Raw genomic sequence first — 21,109 nt, forward strand, 5'->3', positions numbered from 1 at the left:
ATCTCAAGATGCACTCTGTTATGTGCGAAAATACTCATGTCCAGATCTTTTTATTACAGCTACAACTAATCCAAAATGGGAAGAAATTGGTAATGCCGTATATAATGGTCAGTCAGCGAATGATCGTCACGACATTATTACACGTGTATTTCACATGAAATTAAAATCTCTCATGGACTTACTAACCAGAGAACAAATATTTGGGCCAACTCTTTGTTTTATGTACTCTGTTGAATGGCAAAAGCGTGGCTTGCCTCACGCCCACATATTATTATGGCTTGAGGACAAGATACGACCCGTCGATATTGATAAGGTTATTAGTGCTGAATTTCCAGATCCTGATAAAGATCCACAGCTTTTTAACATAGTTAAATATCACATGGTCCATGGACCATGCGGATCTTTCAACGTAGGCTCACCATGTATGAAAGGTGGACGATGCTCAAAACGATACCCACGAGCATTCGTCAATGAAACTGTCACAGGGAACGATGGGTACCCATCCTACAAGCGCAGGATTCCTTCTATGGGTGGCTTCACTGCACGCCTTATGATAAATGGACAGGATATGGAAGTGGATAATAGATGGATAGTGCCATACTGTCCTGTTTTGTCTAGGGTATTCAAAACACACATCAATGTTGAATACTGTAGCAGTGTTAAGTCCATCAAATACATCTGTAAGTACATCAACAAAGGAAGCGATCAGGCAGTCTTAGGTTTGCAAGACAAAAATGATGAAGTGTGCCAGTATCAGAGCGGAAGGTACATATCCAGCTCAGAAGCAGTTTGGCGAATTCTTTCATTTCCTATCCATGAAAGGTATCCTCCAGTAATGCATTTAGATGTTCATCTACAAAACTTTCAAAGAATTGTCTTTACTGCAGAAACGGCTCATGACATAGTAGAAAATCCACGTAACACCACCTTAATGGCATTCTTTAACTTATGTCAGACAGATGATTTTGCCAAGACACTGTTGTATGAAGACGTTCCCTCTTACTATACGTATAACAAACAGCAAGGTACCTTTGTAAGAAGAAAGAAAGGAGTACCTGTGGTAGCATTTTCGGGCGTTAGAAAGCAGCACGTAATTAGCCGAGTGTATGCAGTCCATCCTAATAATTCCGAGTGCTTCTATTTACGCATGCTTCTGTTCACTTTCAGGGGACCAACATCCTTCACTGACCTTCGCACCGTCAATGGCATACTTCACCCTACATATCGGAGTGCATGCAAAGCCCATGGATTACTCCTGGATGACTCTCAATGGGAAGAGACACTGAAGGAGGCGATAGTTTCACAAAGCCCAGCAAAACTTCGCCGGCTTTTTGGCATATTGTTAGTCTTTTGCAGTCTCTCTGATCCGTTGGATCTGTGGAACAAATATAAGGAGAGCCTAGCAGAAGATTTCTTACGACAACTTTCCCGCTGTAACGACGGTACTGCTCATGAAATGATCGCCCATGTGGAAGACAGATGTCTTCAAGACCTCGAAGAATACGTTCTATCGATTGGCGGTCAGCCTTTGAACATTTACGGCCTTTCTTCCCCTCAGATCTTACAAACGTTAAATGCTGACTATCTCAGGGAAACAAATTACGATAAAGAAGCGTTAAGGTCTTTTGTTCTATTAAATGAACCAAAACTTACAGATGAACAGACTGTAGTATATCGGGAAATATTAAACTGTGTTAGAAATAAGGAAAGTAGAATGTTTTTCTTAGACGCTCCGGGCGGAACTGGAAAAACATTCCTGATTAACTTACTGTTGTCTAAGATCAGACAGGATAGTAAGATTGCTGTAGCAGTAGCCTCTTCGGGGATCGCAGCCACTCTTTTACCCGGTGGCAAAACTGCTCACTCGATGTTTAAAGTGCCTATAGATCTTGACTGCACAGAGTCACCAATATGTAACATCACAAAACAAAGTAAGATATCCAAGGTTCTGCAAGACTGCAGTCTTATAATTTGGGATGAATGCAGTATGGCTCACAGAAAGGCGATTGAAGCAGTTGACCGAACGCTGCGGGACATCCGAAACAGTGATAACTTCTTTGGAGGTGTCCCTATCCTCTTTTCTGGTGATTTTCGTCAAACGTTACCGGTTGTTCCAAGAGGGAGCAGAGCAGATGAAGTGAACGCTTCATTAAGGAGATCATCACTTTGGCCAAATATCAAAAAACTGTCTCTGACACAGAATATGAGGGTACATCTAGGTGGTGATGAAAACATACATACATTCACTGAAATATTGTTGTCGATTGGGAACGGCTCACTGGGAGACAGTAACGGGATCATTACTCTTTCTGATGAATTTTGTTTGTCGCTTTCTAACCTCGAAGCTCTCATTTCATCGGTGTACCCGGACGTAGAAAATATTAGGAGCAAACCCATCTCATGGCTCTGCTGCAGAGCGATCTTAACTCCAACTAATGAACAAGCGGCGTACATTAATTCGACTATCCTCACAATGTTCCACGGCGAGGAGACAGTTTATACGTCTGTCAATGAAGTAATCAACTCTGACGACGCAGTTCACTATCCTCCTGAGTTCCTGAATTCTATAACGGCTCCGGGGCTTCCATCGCACAAAATTACCTTAAAGATCGGCGCACCAATCATACTCATGCGCAATCTCAGCCCACCTAATTTGTGCAATGGGACAAGACTTCAGGTAAACGCCCTCCACAAACATGTGATAGAGGCAACTATCATGACTGGATGCGGTGAAGGAGAGTCAGTTCTTATCCCGCGGATACCACTAATCCCAACCAATTACCCGTTTGAGTTCAAGCGTCTGCAGTTTCCAGTCAGCCTCTGCTTTGCGATGACTATTAATAAATCCCAAGGCCAGACGTTGAGTATTGCTGGACTTGACCTCAGATCACCCTGCTTTTCCCACGGGCAACTGTACGTCGCATGTTCCCGAGTCAGCAGCAGCAAGTCCCTGTTTATATGTGCACCAGAAAATAAAACACGAAACATTGTTTATCAAGAGGTTCTTCAATGACTCTGTTCTTCCTTCGCTTCAGTACGTGTACTGGTGACAAATTAAATGAAATTGATCCCATAAACGAATAGACTCGGAATTATGGGAAGATCATCAGTGTTACTTAATTTTTCCAAGCACACTATTGATTATCTGGAAGTAGAAATGGGGGCATGCCAACATAATGAAAACTGGCCAAATCGACACTGACTGGGAATAGGGAAGAAGACCTACGTTAAAATGGGAATTCTTCGAATTGACTGCGATTGGCCCTAGGTAAGGGGGTCTGCCCTTAAAATGAAAACTCTCGAGCTTGATTGACACTGGTGGTAGGCAAGGGGGAGTGCTATTATAATTAAAACTCCTCAACTCGATTGTGAATTGCAGTAGGTAAGGGGCTTGCTATTATAAAAATCCTTCCCAATTCGACTATGACTGGAAATAGGAAAGGAGATCGGCCGTTATAATAGCAACTTCAAACTCGACTGTGACTAGCACTGGTAAACTCTACCAGCATTGATGATGAAAACTCCCCATTTTGAATGTGACTGGTAGTAGGCAAGGGGAACTGCTACTATAATTAAAACTCCTCAACTCGATTGTGACTCGCAGTAGGCAAGTGGGACTACCATTATAACCAAACCTCGCCAATTACACTATGACTGAATATAGGAAAGAGGGCTGTGGCTACCGATAGGCAAGTGGGCCGGCCATTATAATGAAACCTGCGCAAGTCCATTGTGACAGGCAATAAGAGAAAGTATGCCTGACATCATAACTAAAGGGTGTATTCTGCCAGAAGGCAGGTCCGAACCTCCGCAGAGGTGTGCCTGAGCCGGAGTTTACGTACGGTAGGGTGGCCAGTCCCTTTCCGCTCCTCCATTCCCTTAACCCCCACCAACAGCGCGTGGCAACCCATCCAAATCTTGACCACGTCCAATGTTGCTTAACTTCGGAGATCTCACGGGATCCGGTGCTTCAACACGGCTACGGCCGTTGGCTGTCATCATAACCAAAGCTGCTCAAATCTACTGTCTGTAGCGGTAGGGAACCTTCCACCTCGACTGTGACTGGCAATAGGCAAGAGGATCTGCCACTGTAATGAAAATACCCCACGTCGGTTGTGACTGGCAGAAGGTAAGGGGGCCTGCCAATATAATTTTAACTCCTCAACTCAATGTTTTTCGCAGTAGACAAACTGGAATAATATTACAATGAAAACTGTCCAACTTCGTTGTGACTGCCAATACGCAAGGGAGCCTGGCAATATAATCAAAACACGATAACCGGAAATAGGAAAGAAGATCTGCCGTTATCATGGGAACCCCCAAATTGACTGGGTTTGGCAGTAGCAAGGGGACCTACTTTTATAACCCACACTCCCGAACACATTTTTGATTGGTAATAGGCAAGAAGGCTTGACATTGTCATGAAAAGTCGCCAACTTGATACTAACTGGCCATAGGCAAGCGGAAATGCCATTTCAATGAAAACTTCGCAAATCAACAGTAACTGGGGATAGCAAAGACGACCTATAATGATAATGGGAACCTTGAAATTCGATTGTGACCGCCTGCCCACCAGTGGGCCTGCCATTATATTGAAGAACCCTAAATACATTTCGCTAACAGTAGACAAATGGGCCTTATTTTCTAACCGAAACTTTCCAACTCATCTGACTGGGAATAGCAAAAATGATCTACCGTAATAACGGAAACCCTCCACCTCGACTGTGACCGGCACTAAGTAAGCAACCGAGCTCGATAGCTGCAGTCGCTTAGGTGCGGCCAGTATCCAGTAATCGGGGGATAGTGGGTTCGAGCCTCACTGTCGGCAGCCCTGAAGATGGTTTTCCGTGGTTTCCCATTTTCACACCAGGCAAAAGCCGGGGCTGTATCTTAATTAAGGCCACGGCCGCTTCCTTTCACTTCCTAGGCCTTTCCTATCCCTTCATCGCCATAAGACATATCTGTGTCGGTGCGACCTAAAGCAAATAGCAAAAAAATAAGTAAGCAGAACTGTCATTATAATTAAAACTCCCAACTCGACTCTGACTTCTACTCGAACTCCCCAATTGGACTAATACTGTCGGTAGACAAGGCCGCTTGCCATTATAGTTAAAACTCCCCAACTGATTATCATTGGAAAAAGGAAACAAGATATCCCATTGTAATGGGAACTCTCCAACTCGACAGCGACTGGAAGTACACACGGTGGCCTGGCATTAAAACGGAAAAACTCCATCACGTTTTTGATTGCTAACACCCAAGGCCACCTGCGATTTCATGATACTTCCCCAACTACACTATGACTGGAAATAGGGAAGGTATTTTCATTATAATGGCACGTTCCCTTTACTACTGTCAGTCGCAGTCGAATTCGAGTGATATCATGATGCCGTGTCATAAGAGGCGACTACAAGCCACCTCAGGGGCTGTTAAGTAGGGAGTATGGGTTGGCGATCGCGGGGCCTTAGCTGAGTCCTGACATTGCTTCTGTTTCCTTGTGCTAGGCTTCTCACTTTCATCTATCCTTTTCGACCTCCCTTGGTCAACTTTCGTTCTATTTCAACTCGCACGGTATTACGTGTGGAGGCCTTTCATTTTCACGCCCTTTGTGGCGAGGGGGGGAGTGATATATACAAATAATCGAAAATAGTGTCGAATCCATAGATTTCGGGGTCGCTGACATGAATACTGACACTTCGGATTTTTTAAAGTTCAACTTCAGCCCCCTTTGCGGTGGGGGCGTACAAATATAACCTACTATGTGGAAAAAGTACTGTGGGAGCAAGACGCCCCTAGAACCCCTCGGTAGGGGGGTGAAATATAATATATATATTAATAAATTGAAGTCGCTTTGGAGCGATCTATACACACTGTAATACATATATGTAAAAATTAAGGTATAAAAACGAGACTCACCTAAGGGTCCGTGGTCGCGAGCCCACCCTGCCAAGTTACGGGCCTACTCACTGCCTTTACAGTAGTTTACGGAGGAATCCGTATACAATGTAGAGTACCGTACCGAAGCACGGGTACATTTGCTAGTCTATATAAATAAAATTGTAGGGGGTCTGCTGTCTGTAATTTCTTTTTTTGCCAATTTTTCAGATATTTATCCGTTTTAGGTCAACTCAAGACCGAATCGGTGGTTTTTACGTTTCGTGTCTGTTTGTTTGTCTGTTTGTCTGTTTGTCTGTTTGTCTGTTTGTCTGTCTGTTTGTCTGTTTGTCTGTTCCAACATCACGTCGAAACGGCTGGATAAATCTCAACCAAACTTCATATTTAGAGTATACTCATCCCGGGGAAGGTTTCGATATATATATCATTTTAAAATCTTTGAATATTCGGGGGGTTTATAGGAAAACCAGAATGGTTTTTCCACCATCACGTCGAAACGGCTGGATAGATCTCAACCAAACTTCATATTTAGAGTATACTCATCCCGGGGAAGGTTTTGATATGCATATCATTTTAAAATCTTTGAATACACGGGGGGTTTATAGGAAAACCAGAATGGTTTTTCCGCCATCACGTCGAAACGGCTGGATAGATCTCAACCAAACGTCATATTTGGAGTATACTCATACCGGGGAAGGTTGCAATATGCATATCATTTTAAAATCTTTGAACAGACGGGGGGTTTATAGGAAAACTAGAATGGTTTTCCTCCATTTTCTCTTATACTATTGATTTTCTGTAAACTTCATTTACCGTACGTGAAACGCCTCTTCACTATAAACAACTTTCGTTATGTTCATAATTTACCTTACTCTTCACATGACGGAGAAATTTACAATTTTCCGCTAGTATCATGCTCTGCATTGAGTGACCGACAGACCGACAACGAACCTACAGGTTACCATGGCAACGTCTCTGACTGCATGCCAGCAGCGAAGTAACGTATTGCCATTTTCCTCATCATGCTTTTAAATTCGTGGTTGTTCCTTGGGTAGAAGGAAACGGAGGCGTCAATCGACCTATCTGCGGGATATTGGCAGAATATCGTTGGATGTTATAACCGCCCTCGAATAGATTAAATAATAACACCATTAGTCATCTTCTTATTATTTGTTTACCTAGGAATCACTGGACCTAAATTTCTCCTCTGTTACCGCTTTATTATATCCATAACTCACACTAGCATAATTTATTGAGGGGCATTTGATTTTCCAATACATTAACTTGGCATTTACATATTTGTCGTTATCCGGCTGTCCTCAGTTATAATCCATTTTCTATTACTTTCAACTTTCTTAACTGTATTATTTTATTCCTTAATTACGCCGATGTACGCGAGTGCTACAAACTACTGGATGTATTTCCACCAGGACTCATATTTAGAATACACCTGTCCTTGATAGGTTTTAGGGCAAATATTGTTTCTAAATCCCTGAACTGACTGGGATTTATATGAAACCGAAACAGTGATTTTGCACTTCCACAAAATATACACAACCAACGTTAATTTAAATCTACCTGCCTTGGTAGAAATTAATTTCTAAACCTTTTTTTTCCTCATGTGCATCATTTCGATACGAGGATTAATACGGGAGATATCAATAACGGACCGTTTTTCTGTACAAGTCCCATCGGACTTAACTCACGAGCGGGTGCGTGTAAACCGTATTCCTTACAACTTGAAAACTACTGAAGACATTCGAACCAAAATTTATATTTAGCATCCACCTGTCCAAAGGTAGGTTTTAAACGTAAATAACATTTCATGTTCCGGAATGGACTGGCGGTTTATAGGGAACCGAAATGGTGATTTTACTCTTCCACAATATATACAGAACAAGACCAACCTGACTGGAAATCGACCAAACGTGATGGAATTCCACCTCTAAAGCTTTTTATTCATGTGCATTTTTTCGTCAGGAGGATTAATAAGGGAGATATCATGAATGGTCACTTTTGCAGCGGACATAGCCCAAAAGGTGTTTTACATGGAGCAGATTCCTTATCCATATAAATCAAATCGTAACGACTGTGTGCCTCTACCCTGACTATTTTGGCGAAATTTTCGTACAGCTTTCCGTTTAAGGGGTAATAATGACCATCTGCATAATTTTTGGTTTAGTTTCCTGAAAGTCCTAATTATTACCCGCCTCGCCCAAAATTCAGATTGCGGCATAATCTGCCAGAAGAAAAAGAAGATAATTGAAATTTGACAAAATTATACGTTTTAGCCTGTAACGAACGGAAAACATCCAAGATCATTAATTTTTTCATTTTTATTCCCGAAGAATATCGAAATATGCAGGCAATTTTCATGATGGTGCAGACCTTCGGAAATTCCTATCACATAACGGATTGCACAATCTCCGTTCAATTTGGAATGATCTACAACCTTGGTCTTATGACTTTTTGCTGTATCTGTATCCCTTTTACGTTTGATTTTTCTCTATTAATCGATGTTAAGTCAATTTGGAATTTTCACATGCATAATTCATACTTTCGATTACTTATATGAAATACTGAATCATCAAACTCTTCACGAAAATTGGCCCACCCAGTAGCCATATGTGAGCCAAATGTTATGTATGTAGCTGTCACATAATTATCCGAAAAGTAATGTAATGTGAGATAATCTTACAAAAACGTTACCCTGTTCCACGTTTCTAACTCAATCTGACCCAAGAATAGATGACATATCATAGGACCAGCCATTTAGGCCACTAAATCCGGCGTGTCTTATGGTATAATCCTTTGTCGATATGATGTACGTTTAATAGCAGTTAATCTGTAAATGAAGGTCTTCAATATTGTAAACACGCATATACTTTCGTATGTCGATCTATATATATTCACTGATGTCGATTTGTAGCGATCGAGAAAGGGTGGGTCTGCTATTGTAATCAGTACTCCCCACACCGACTTTGACTGGCAGTATGAAAGGGTTCCTTCTCCAACTCCTGTGTACCTGTCATTAGTAAGGAAGGCCTACAATTGTAATGAATAGTTCACTTCTCGATTTGACTCGCAGAAGGCAAGTGAGCATGCACCCGATTGTGTTTGGCTGTAGGCAAGGGTAGCTGCCCTTATAAACGAATTTATCCATCTAAAATGTGACTGGTATTAGGCATAGTGGCCTGCTATTTTGATGGAAACTCACCAAATTTGTGTGACTGGCAGTAAGCTGGCTGGAAGTAGGAAAATGGGCCTGGCATTATAATGATAACTGCACAACTCAATTTCGAGTGATAGTAGGGTAATTGCCTGCTATTATAATAAAAACTCCTCAACTGTAATCTGTCTGGAAGTAGGAAAGGGGGGCTGCCATTTTAACGAAAACTCCCCAAATCGATTCTGTCCGCGTAGTAGGCAATGGGGCCTGCAATTATAATGTAAACTTCCCAACTCGATTGTGAATGGCAGTAGGCAAGTGAGCCTGCCGTTATATCACAAATCCATAACAAACACTTTACATTGGAAACAACGTACGGGGACCTCCCCATGCTCTTTCTCGGATAATGCTAAGAGACATGCAATTTTAAAACAATCTTATTTACTGCATGTACACTATTTACTTTGATATTCGAATACAATGTAGAATACCGTAGCGAAGCACGGGTACATTCGCTAGTCTATAATAAGAAAACACAGCTCAGCCATAAAGGACTGACATTGATAGTTATACTACTATAGGATCGAATTAGCCTAATTTTTTCTATCTAAACATGCCTAAAAAGTTTTAAGATGAACTTATCTGGTTTTGTCTCAGCTCCTTCATGGTTCCAGGCAGCTGTGTCTGAAAAATTACGCCATTATAGAAACAAAGTGCATGGCGTTACCAAATACACTGCAGGTTCTTTCTTCTTCCATCATCTTTGAAATGTGGTGCTTCGCACACACCATTAAGTTGAACCGAAACGATAAGGACGATTCGCACACGTACTTCGCGTTACCGGACGCGTACCGATCACAATATTTGCACTATACAGATGCAAATTACATATACGGGTTTGGAAATATCGATAGTAACTATCGTCTTAGTTATAGTCAAATCCCGTGCCACAACCGCACTCTGGCATACTGCATCATCATACATGATCTTATATGTATATAGCACAGGTAATTGCTTTCTTACTATACAATACACTTTCGTAATTACATTATAATCACTTGCATTTAGGTAATGTATTCTCATGAAATTACGTTTCAGCTTTCACAAAATTATGTATACTTGTTTGATTAAAACTCGTCACTGTAAAAGTTACTTTCATACAACACTGGCTGAATATAAGGAACACCGACCCGCACGCTTATCAACTTCAAGACAGAGTGAGCTTCCCATCTCCAGAGACTGCTACGTTCACCAAACTTCCGGTATCAGTAATATCATCGGGGATTTCACTGATGTGATGACGCCATGGCTCGGCTGCTTGCTCTGTAAAGCGCTGACTCAATAGAAATATATTAATTATATTATTAGTTCAGAATTAAGTACTGCAACTGTCTACAGGTAGTTTTTAATGTCTAACTTGCTTCTATTTCATATCAAAAACGTGGAGTATGGCTTTATAACAGATTGCCTAATAAAATGAAGAGTAGTGCAGCACTGTAAATCTCAAAGTTGGTAAGACTGACTTCATTTGTTCTGTAGATCCCTTCATTCCGCAATATCGCTTCCAGGGCTGTGATTGGTCTTTTTTTGAATCGGCCGCTCTCAAACACTCTCGTAAATTCCCCGATTGAACCATACGGAATACCCAAGATGCTCGCTGTTGCTATGAAAGATAAGAAGTTAATTCTGAAGCCACGAGCTGCCGGGATACTGCATTACGCAACTTCTATATTGCACCATGACTCCTTCTTGTATTAAATGCACAATATTACATCATATTACCTAATTACTATTTGGGGCATATATGATATGGCACAATACATACATACATACATACATATATATATATACATCATCATTATAGACCGTTATGCCTTTCAGCTTACATGTCTGCAACCCTTTGTGAATTTAGTAAATGTCGCGACAGTCCTCTATTTGCAACTAGTGCTGTGGCCTCATTTACACTAGTTCTATATCTCTTATCTTTAAATCGTTCGAAACTGAGTCTATCCTTTGTCATCTTGGTCTCCCTGTACTTCTCTTACCCTCCATAACCTAGTCCATTATTCTCCTAGGTAACCTATCCTCCTTCATTCGCCTCGCATGACCCCACTACCGAAGCCGGTTTATGCGTACAGCTTTATCGATCGAGTTCATTCCTAACTAAGCTGTTATCTCCTCATTACGAGTACACTCCTGCTATTGGTCCCATCTGCTTGCACCAGCAATCATTCTCACTACTTTCATGTCTATTACTTCTATCCTGAGCCCACCCAACTTTCGCTCCCGTAAAGCAAAATTGGTCTGAAAACAGACCGATGTAAAGATAGTTTCGTCTGGGAGCTGACTTCCTTCTTACAGAATACTGTTGATCGCAACTGCGAGCTCACTGCATTAGCTTTACTGCACCTTGATTCAATCTCACTTACTATATTACCATCCTGGGAGAACACACATCCTAAATACTTGAAGTGTTCTACGTGTTCCAGCTTTGTACCACCAATCTGATATTCAATTCTGTTGAATTTCTTACCTACTGACATCAATTTAGTCTTCGAAAGACTAGTTTTCATACTGTACTCATTGCACCTATTTCCAAGCTGCAAAATATTAAACTTCAGGCTTTCGGCACAATCTGCCATTAAGACCAAGTCGTCAGCTTAGGCCTGACTGCTTACTACATTTCCACCTAAATAAATTCCTCCCTCCCACTTTATACCTTCCAGCAGATGATCCATGTGAACTACGAACAACAAAGGTGAAATATTACATCCTTGTCTAACCCCTGTAAGTACCCTGAAACCAGAACTCATTCTACCATCGGGCCGATGACCTTCGATGTTAGGCCCCTTTAAACAACAAGCATCATCATCATCATCATTCTACCATCAATTCTCACTGCAGCCCAATTGTCAACATTAATGCCTTTGATGGCTTTCAATGATGTACCCTTGATCCCATAGTCCCCCAGTATGGTGAACATCTTTTCCCTCAGCACTCTGTCATATGATTCCTCTAGATCTACGAAAAACACAACTATTTATTCCTCTCGTAGCAATTTTTAATTACCTGGTGAGTACTGAAAATCTGATCCTGACAGCTTCTCTGTGGTCTGAAACCACACTGGTTTTCATCCAACTTCCTCTCAACCACTGATGGCACCCTCCCTTCCAAGATGCCAGTGAATAGTTTGCCTGGTATACTAATCAATGAGATACCTCGATAGTTGTTGCAATCCTTCCTGTTCCCTTGCTTACAGATAGGAACAATTACTGCTTTTGTCCAATCTGAAGGTACGTTACCAACACTCCATGCTAATCTTATTATTCTATGAAGCCATTTAATCCCTGCATTCCCACTATACTTCACATTTTCTGTTCTAATTGCATCTACTCCTGCTTCTTTATGATGATAGAGTTTATATACTATCCTTTTCACTTCCTCAAGCGTAATTTCACTAACATTTTCCTCCTCTCTATGAGCTCCGTTGTTCGCGACACCACCACGAAGATTTCCTTTTACTTTGAGAAGATTTTCAAAATATTCCCTTCACCTGCCCAGTGATTGCCTTGGATCTATTATGAGTTCACCTGAATTACCCGAAATACTGTTCATTTCGTTTTTACTCCCCTTCCTAAGATTATTTATTATTGTCTAGAAATATTTTCCTGTTGATTGACCTAACATTTCCAGGTTATTACCAACATCTTCCCACGACTTCTTTTTTGATTCAACAACTATTTGTTTCGCTCTGTTTCTATCATCTACGTCTGCATCAGCCCTTGTTTGGAGCTATTTCTGATACGCCTTCTTGTTACGTTTACAAGATGCTCTCACTTCATCATTCCACCAAGATGTTCGTTTTTCCCATCTTTACACACAGTTGTTCCTAGGCATTTCCTTGCTGTTGCTACTGCAGCATTCCTGTATGCCACCCATTTTCTTTCTATATCCTGAACCTGTTCACTGTCCACTGTTCGGAACTTCTCACCAATTATATCCATGTATTTCTGTCTAGTTTCCACGTCCTGGATATTTTCTACCCTTATTCGTTTGCAGACTCTCTACAAAACAATAATCAAACCAGTACTTATTTATGGGAGTGAGGCATGTGTATTGACTGAGGCCACAGAGAGGAGATTAAATGTGTGGGAATGGAAAGTACTGAGGAAGATATTTGGACCAGTGAAGGAGGGAGATTTATGGAGAATCAGAACAAATGAAGAAATAACATTATTATAAGGAGACGGACTTGATGACCTCAGTCAAAATGAGACGAATTGGATGGCTGGGGCATGTGCAACGGATGGAGGAGGGAAGACTTCCAAGGAAGGCACTGACAGGGCACCCTGTGGGCAGGCCCCGGATGAGATGGCTGGAGGATGTGGAGACTGATCTGAGAACCGTTCGAGTCAGGAGGTGATGTAGGCGTGCTGAAGACCGGGACAACTTGAGAACTGTGGTCAAGGAGGCCAAGGTCCCAAACAAAGCACACAAGTACGGGGTCAAAAAGCTTTCAAACTTTGCTGTGCAAAAGGTTACACCTGGTATATAATAATATATCTAGGAAAGGTAAGACATGGAGGAAGATCTGTCCCAACAAGCGTAGTTATGAAACTTGCCGAAGATTTGCTAATTTACTGATAATTACTAAACGGGCTTGGAGTTAGCTACGACACTGCTTGATCAACAGACGCATCTTTTGGAAAATCCGAGAAAAAAATAGGAAAGGTATACCAAAAGAAGTTGTTGAGAAGAAACTGTAGAAAGGTGAAGTGATTGCGAAGGAGAATGAAAAAGGCGTAAATGTCCTCAAAAGGAAGGATAAAAGCGACATGCTTATGTTGTCGACAATACACAGTGATGAAACTGTTCGCACTTAAAATGGTTTAATTTTTCGGTAATGACGGAACTACACTTTTAAACCGGTACCACAGTCTCAGTTATAATAATTTATTCCGCTACAACACAGAAAAATATACGAACAAGATTAAATCAAATCTGCTCAAGTAGAGCTTGGAAAATATCAAACAGCACAAGTGATAACAAGTGAGCTTTTTCGGAACTGAATTGTTTGAGGGTTACTACACCTACTTATTAGCTTTATACATTGATGTCAAACAAATGTGTGATAAAAGTTAAAAGTTGAGCAAAATTTGTGCTTAATACGCTCTTAGATGCACTACACATCAACAAAGCATAATTTTATATTTAAAATATGATATTTTGCTATTAATTTTCATGGCTGTGATTAATTTTAAATAATTTGGGGAGGGTCTTTTGTGAAGTGTGTGTCGCGGTGTTGCGAGAGACGGCAAGGTCAAGCATTGTTTACAACTGATGATGATGTTTGTTGTTTAAAGGGGCCTAACATCGAGGTCATCGGCCCTCGTTTTTTCTTTGCGAAGAGTGTGCTGGGCCCTTTATGGGGACCCGGCAGAATGAAAATCGGCAAAAAATGGCATTTTTACTTTTTCATTCCATAAAAATCTGGAGACATTCTCCTTTCATTGGAGCTATCATTCATGGTCATATCTTAATTATAAGTGCTTTGTATTGCGTTTCCAAGACAACACTGCATGGGCGCGGTAATATTATCTGCCGGGAGATCTCGTTGTTGACAACGACAATACACGTTTCCTTGGCTCCCTCCTCATTTTCCCGCACAGTGGTGGTATATGTGTGTAGATGCAACATAATGGGTATTTGTGAAATTTGCTAGCCCATTCGGAGATAAGTGTAATGGAAGCAATAAGACCAGTATTTAGAGATCTAGCAGAGCCACAACTTCTTGAAAAGTGCCTTCATGGACGAACCCAGAACCCCAACGAGAGTGTTAATAATTTGATTTGGACCCGAATTCCAAAGAGAGTGTTTGTAGAGGTCAGTACCTTGCATTTTGGATTGTACGATGCTGTGGCTACATATAATGAAGGTAACATCGTAAAGTGTAAAACCTTAGAAAAATTGGGAATCTCTCCAGAGTATCACATGATAACAAGTATGAAGAAAATCGATTGTGAACGGAAAAGGAAGGTTGAAAGTGCAGAAAAGGACTGTAGAAAAACTGTCAAGACAAACTAAGAGAGCTGTGAGAAGAAGACTAGAGAATGAGATGCAAGACAACCCAGATGATCCATCAAATGGGGCAGGGTTACATTGAAAAACTTTGAAGGCTTTTTTCTGCAAGTTCACTTTTTTCTGCACAAAAGGGACATTTTCTCAAAACCTATTTAGTATACAATCTTGAAACTTTCAGATATTACATAAAGTCATTATATACACACTTTAACACGATGTTTTTGGAGAAAAGTGTTTAGTACAGAAACAAGGGGCTAAAAAGTGAGCGATTTTTTTTCCAAAAAATGTTGCACTGAATAGAAAAATTAAAAAATGGACGAATATCTCTAATGAATAAACCCCTATGTTAAAACACGCAAGAAGGTATAAAGAAAGCATGAGAAAAAATGAAGCCTTTAGAATGAACCGTTTCTGAGATAAATGTACCTAAACACAGTAAATTTAACATTATAGATATAGACCCTACCGGGTCCCCTTAAAGGCTCGGGCAAGGGAGGATTGCAGGCCCTGCAGGCCCTAATATTACGCCTCTGAGCCTCGTGCTTCCTTCGGATTTTGCCATTGTAGAAGGAGTGTTGTTTTAAATGAATCACACTCATGGTTAATGTGTTCACGCAGTGCAGTGCAGCGATGTGCCTACAGCTTTTTCAAAGTATCCTGTCTTGTATTCGCATTCTCCAGTCAACAAATATCTGTAGGAATCGATCTGTAAATAGCATGGCGCATAATTAGCATCGGTATTACTTTTGTTAAGAAACTACTATCCCTAATATGTGATTAACGATGAAATCCGAATAATATAATACCGTTATAAAAAGCTCACAAGCCTCCGTGGCTCAGACGGCAGCGCGTCGGCCTCTCACCACTGGATATCGTGGTTCAAATCCCTGTCGCTGTATGTGAGTTTTTTGCTGGACAAAGCGGAGGCGGGACAGGTTTTTCTCTCGGTACTCCGGTTTTCCCTATCATCTTTCATTTCGTCAGCCTCTGTGGTGTAGTGGTTAGTGTGATTAGCTACCACCCCCGGAGGCCCGGGTTCGATTCCCGGCTCTGCCACGAAATTTGAAAATGGTACGAGGGCTGGAACGCGGTCCACTCAGCTTCGGAGGTCAACTGAGTAGAGGTGGGTTCGATTCCCACCTCAGCCATCCTGGAAGTGGTTTTCCGTGGTCTCCCACTTCTCCTCCGGGCAAATGCCGGGATGGTATCTAACTTAAGGCCACGGCCGCTTCCTTCCCTCTTCCTTGTCTATCACTTCCAAACTTCCTATCCCCCACCAAGGCCCCTGTTCAGCATAGCAAGTGAGGCCGCCTGAGCGAGTTACTGGTCATCCTCCCCAGTTTTATCCCCCGACCCAGAGTCTGAAGCTCCAGAACACTGCCTTTAACGTTGTAGAGGTGGGATCCCTCGCTGAGTCCGAAGGAAAAACAAACCCTGGGGGGTAAACAGATTAAGAAGAAGATCTTTCATTCCAGCAACACACTCGATTATCATTTCATAGCATTTATCAGTCATTAGTAAATCGCTTTGAGAGTGACGACCCTATTGCACTAATAGCCTATACATGGTTCATTCATTACATCCCTGACTCGGTCAATGACTGGAAAACAGGTTATAGGTTTTCACATAAAAAGCCCACATTCAGTTTTACAGGGCACGGCGGCTTATTGATGCTTGTTTCCCTGAAATATTTTCTAATGATATAAATCTCACACTTCTTGTACGTTGGTTATATCGTTGCTACTTGCCAGCAGTTCCCCTTAATAAAAGTAGATCATCTGATGTAGCCTCGGTCCCAGTTTATTTTTCGAAATCCTACGAACACAACAGTCGAAGACGTTCTCCAGTCCGGCAGCTGTCACACCAACTGTGTATTAGCGCTTCTGTTAGGAACGGTACGCTAGGTAACACCCATTCGCATGCTCCCTATACCCATGTGCTGTTTCGGGGGCTTTGCGTCATCTCCTCTGCCATTCTTATCGTACGATTAGTAAATATTACACTTAATATAAAAAGTGTGTGTATCAGTGCATGAGATAAGAAATCACAGCTGTTCAAGAATCAAACGTCAATTGCATCATATTGATTAATAATATGGATAAAGTATAATTAAGGAGAGATTTCACAATTCTTAAGATCCATAAAATTATCAATTTTGAGTTATTGGTGTATCCTTTTGTTTTAGCATCAGCTGAATTCATTGGCGTAGTCGAAAGTTAGCTAAACTTAACATTTGGTGACGTAAAAGTTGGAAGAATTTACGGAGGTTTAACAAAACTTAACACCTACTGACGACGGGTTTTTTACAGAAGTGAACATCTACACTGCACTTTATGAACCTTGATATCTATATATTTAAAGTTAAATCGCATTTGCACTGAACCACTACATAAATGAACTGGAAAATAATTTGAAGAAGGAAAAGAAAAAGAACCATATCCTATGACTATTCTCGGATTCATGTGCCTCACAGAACAAGAATCTACAGCAGGGCCTCTCAGGGTGCATGCGCTTGGTGCATGCACTGTGCACGGTGCAAAAGACGACTTCGCTTGGTTGACCAGAGTGCAGACCCACCACTCCTCGATTTGGAGCAATAGCGCTGTCTCTCTCTTTCCCCACGCCTGTCTCGCTCTCTCCCCCTGTCTCACTCTTCCTCACTTGCTGCGTAGCGCTCCAAATCCGAGCCGAATTGAGCCGAGCTTAGCCGAGTAAACCAGAGATGAAGCGTTGGTCCGAGCCGTGCCGAGCGGGAGCGATGCACAGTGCACGGAGCTCTTGCGCCTCGATTTCCACGCGTGAGATTTTGGGCGTTTGAGAAGCCCTGTTCTACAGTATTGTCTATTATCACGAAAACAGTAGATACTTCTACTCTTCTCAAGAAGATTCTCCATTTTCTTCCATCGGAGGTCACAGTTACTTTCCTCCAGACCGCATCTTTTGAAATATGTAGAAGGAGTATCGAAGAACAGACACGATCACTATACCATCAGAATATCATGCGATATTAGGAAAACATGGGAAGTGCCTTATTCTCGATGGAGACAAGCAAATATTTGATTTTATATCTAAATCTCAGGAACTTTTGAAGAAGAAGCTTCCATTCAAAATAACTGACATCCGTGAAAACAACACATGCAGGGTTCAGTACTGAAGTTGAAGTTCTTATGCCGAGAATAAGTAAAGAAAAGACCATTCATATAGCTGTAAAACTTCCATTAATAAATCACGTTAGTGAAAAAAAGAGTGAGAAGTTACTAAAGTGTTTCGATGTGCCTTCACAAGAAGCGTTAAGATTTTATGATGACGTGTGTCGGGATTGTCAGAAGAATGGTGAGGATAAAAGCAGCGTCTGTGTATTTTGATGAAGAAACTTCATGTGAGTTGATAATATTGTGTTTATCAGTGAAGTGCGCTGTTATTTTAAAACTTTATTACTGACAATATTTTTGGACAATTAATCAATAATACACCTGAACAGAGGCATATGAATGCCTGAGATTTATTATTCTTCCTTTTATTGCAGAATATGCTTTAAATGTCTAAGGATGGTAGGGTTTCCTTGAAAAATCTTGACTAAGGAATTTAGAAACTGATAATAGAAGTACGTAGATGTTGGCTTTTTTAAAAAAATTGTTGATTTTAGGGTTTATTTAGAGACAGTATTTAGTTATAAAAACATTTAAAATATCCACAATCTATTCCATTTATATCCTTTTCTTTAAAATTATATTCGCTGCAAAAGTACTGTGTTTCATTTTTGAGTTAATTTAAAAATTCTCTCCTTTTGTACTACTTTTGTAGATGTCAAGTTTTGTGAGCCCCCTCCCCACCTCAATTATATTAGAATACATTTTTGCATTTAATTATTCCAGCTGTAAGGCGAATATGCAAGTATATTCTACACATTTATCTTCTTCTTCTTTATCTGTTTACCCTCCAGGGTCAGTTCTTCTCTCGGACTCAGCGAGGGATCCCACCTCTACCGCCTCATGGGCAGTGTCCTGGAGCTTCAGACTCTGGGTCGGGGGATACAACTGGGGAGGATGACCAGTACCTCGCCCAGGCGGCCTCACCTGCTATGCTGAACAGGGGCCTTGTGGAGGGATGGGAAGATTGGATGAGACAGGCAAGGAAGAGGGAAGGAAGCGGCCGTGGCCTTAAGTTAGGTAACATCCCGGCATTTGCCTGGAGGAGAAGTGGGAAACGACGGAAAACCACTTGCAGGATGGTTGAGGTGGGAATCGAACCCATCTCTACTCAGTTGACCTCCCGAGGCTGAGTGCACCCCGTTCCAGCCCTCGTACCACTTTTCAAAGTTCGTGGCAGAGCCAGGAATCGAACCCTGGCCTCCGGGGGTGGCAGCTAATCACACTACAGAGGCGGGCCTCTACTCATTTATATCAAAATATAATTTTCTAATAGTTACTGTAACGTGATAAGACGAATAATGCCAAACGCTTACTAGTACGTGCTGGTTATCTTTAAATTACTGGTCAAGGTCAATATGATTTAAGCGGCAGATATTCGCTGTATTCTCCTAGCAGCGACTGAGCAGTTCAGAGCCATCTCCAGCCTGGGCAAGTACGTTGCAAACACACGTATGTACTGTACACAATACTACTACTACTACTACTACTACTACTACTACTACTACTACTACTACTACTACTACTACTACTACCACAAATAATAATAATAGTAATAATAATAATAATAATAATAATAATGATATAATACCGCTACCAAGCCCACTGTTATGGTTGAACTTGACCGATTGCAATGAAACGTGATCGATGTTCACTTAAGATATCAAAACTTGAAGTTCAGTAATCATTATTCGAATAAATATTATTCACAGACACTAAAAATTACTAATTTGTTACTCTAGTTTTAAAGGGAACGTGGTGTACCGAATGTTCATCGATTGATATCAGACTTGTAGGGATGATCGATTAGGGTATAAAAGCATAGCATAAGAGAATGAGTGTCTATGATCAGGAATCCGGCAAATTACCTGTTTATTCTAACGAAATATTATATCAGTAGCATGCACGTTTATACATACTGTAGATGACCAATATTTCATGTTGCATGATATTTTAGTTAATGACGTATCCAAGACGTTGCAGAGGGTAGAACAATGTAGAATTTCTGTTTTAGAATTTTTTTAAAGTCGCTCCGACACAAATACGGCTTACGACGACGACGGACTAGGAAAGGCCGAGCAGTGGGAAGGAAGCGACTGTGGCCTTAATTAAGATGCAACACCAGCATTTGCCTAGTGTGAAAATGGGAAACCACGGAAAACCATATTCAGGGGTACGAACCCTCTATCTCCCGGATGCAAGCTCACAACTTGCCTGGTGAATAAGGTAGAATACTGACGATTAATAAGGACTGTTGGACTAGACAAAACTGTGATTGAATTGGTGGCAACATTTCTAGGAAACAGAACTCATAGATTTAGAATAAGTGAGGCAATATTTGATCTCATATAATTATTAAGGGGGCGTTCCCCAACGCAGTATTACTGGACCTTCATGTCTTCTTACTTACATAAATAATATACCTAAAGAACTGGAATTATATTAAGGCTTTTTGCTCATGATGTTATAGCCTACTGTATAGAGAAATAGAGTTACTGCAGGATTGTGAACGAATGCTAAATGATCTCGAAAAACTTGTGAGATGAACAGCACACAACGATATGATGGTAAACGGGGTGAAATGTCAAGTTATAAGAGTCACCAAGGGGAATAGTTCCCTAAGTTTTAATTTCTGTGTTGATGGATATAAAGTACATCGAGGAGATCACCTTAAGTGCCTAGGTGTTAATGTAAAGGGAGATGTTCATTGGAGTAATCATATTAACGAGGTTGTAAGTTTACAGATCTCTTCATTTGGGTATGAGGGTATTCAGGGTTTGTAGTAAGGATGTAAAAAGAAGACATATAAGTCACT

General features: G+C 41.1%; 1 protein-coding gene across 1 annotated transcript in view; it reads left to right on the plus strand.

The window, feature by feature from the left end:
- The first annotated feature begins 19,701 nt into the window (after nucleotides 1-19,701).
- LOC136872640 (uncharacterized) overlaps nucleotides 19,702-21,109 on the plus strand; it is a 92,799-nt gene continuing 91,391 nt past the window's right edge. The window contains exon 1 of the mRNA XM_067146448.2: nucleotides 19,702-19,729. The gene's annotated coding sequence lies outside the window, so the exon portion shown is untranslated. The remainder of the gene's footprint in view (nucleotides 19,730-21,109) is intronic.

The sequence above is a fragment of the Anabrus simplex genome, chromosome 4, assembly GCF_040414725.1.
Source record: "Anabrus simplex isolate iqAnaSimp1 chromosome 4, ASM4041472v1, whole genome shotgun sequence".
NCBI classification, from domain to species: Eukaryota; Metazoa; Arthropoda; class Insecta; order Orthoptera; family Tettigoniidae; genus Anabrus; species Anabrus simplex.